Source organism: Poecilia latipinna, unplaced genomic scaffold (genome assembly GCF_001443285.1).
Source record: "Poecilia latipinna isolate Pla-1442-1.1 unplaced genomic scaffold, P_latipinna-1.0 Scaffold1406, whole genome shotgun sequence".
Classification (NCBI taxonomy): Eukaryota; Metazoa; Chordata; class Actinopteri; order Cyprinodontiformes; family Poeciliidae; genus Poecilia; species Poecilia latipinna.
In genome coordinates this window covers 126607-128037 of record NW_015114022.1, presented here as the reverse complement: position 1 = coordinate 128037, position 1431 = coordinate 126607, and the positions used below count along the sequence as shown (strand labels likewise).

General features: G+C 35.4%; 1 protein-coding gene across 1 annotated transcript in view; it reads left to right on the top strand.

Moving 5' to 3' along the window:
* LOC106962385 (V-set and transmembrane domain-containing protein 2A-like) overlaps nt 1-1431 on the top strand; it is a 36871-nt gene that overhangs the window by 27797 nt on the left and 7643 nt on the right. The gene's annotated exons all lie outside the window — the stretch shown is intronic.

Sequence of the window (1431 nt, the reverse complement as noted above, 5' to 3'; positions counted from 1 at the left end):
ATTTATTTAAATACCATTTCAAAAAGGTCCCTTGCTGCACACTGTCAGAATGGTAGACTGGCAGACAAATGCCCAGTTAACATGACTGGTTGTTATAAAGTGCAATACAATTATTTCTTAATACAAGTGGAATAATAACTGGAGCTGAACAAAATTATTCTGATCAAATATTTGTCTGGCAGAAGTTCAGACAGACTGCCACTGTTATTCGAATGCATCATTTAACATATAGTTTTAGGCACATGAATGCATCTTTTTACTTAATGAGCATTCTAAATTATTTCTAACCAGATACTCTAACTTAGGGTTGTTTGCAAGAAGCTTATTAATAAATAGATTTAACATCAGTTTTAGTTGTCTAAAACGTAACTTAACTCAGCTGGTGAATGTTGATTCCTGCTCCCCATTCCCCACTGGCTGTCCCACCCCACTTCACATGGTGAAAATATTAACACAAAAACGACTTACCTAATTTTCTTGGGGAATATTTCATCTGCTTCTTTCTCTTTGGTCAAATAGGAACTTCTTTCTCTGGTGGCTGGTCCTTATTATCATCCTCCACACTCGTAGCATGTCTTCATTAGCCAACTTTGTCCTCCCCACCATGTGTCTTCATGTGGCTAAACTTGCCAAAGCAAAGAACACAAGCACTGTGTCACATCAGCCAAGTCGCTAAATAATGCACATGAAGGATAACTTTGACTAATATATTAGCTTTTAATTTGCTAGATTAAAATTGGAGGGGAAAAAACAATTTGCCTGTCTTTAAAATATATTTAATATTAAGGGCTAACGTTACAGTAATTGTGTTTAATAACTTTAGCTAACATTAACTTACAGCAAGGTAGGATTGGCTTGAATTGCTTATAGCTAACATTACAGAGAAAGAACATAGTCAATGTTATTTTCTCAAAGAAAATGTAAAGTTAATAAGACATTTAACTCATATGTATTAGTTATCAATCTTCGGCTTCTTTTTAAACAGGAGGTCTGGCCGTTATAACTTGTTAGGTTTGCCCCACAATATGGAAGATTTCTTCTTCACCAACAAACTGCACGCCTGTTCGTGGACTGCTGCCTCTCACTGGTGGAGATGGTGTATTGCACACTGCCCTTGTGTTTTGAAATGGGGTCCATACCAACCGACCCCACACACGTAAAACTTTTATCATTTGCTACAGTTCTCTACGTTTGCCTTAGTCCTCGCACGCATAAGGGTTAAAACAGCCTTAAATAATGTTTCAAATGCTAAGTTCATAAGTGCTTTGTAGACATCTTGCTGTAAATCTTGCCGATATATTAAATTAAGAAAATTAAGACTAAACAACATGGCAGAGCTTTATAATATTACTGCATAAAGCTAATTTTTAAAGTTTAATCGGTAATACTTTTATAACAAATTTATGTCAGATCATGATTTCTTGGTTAATG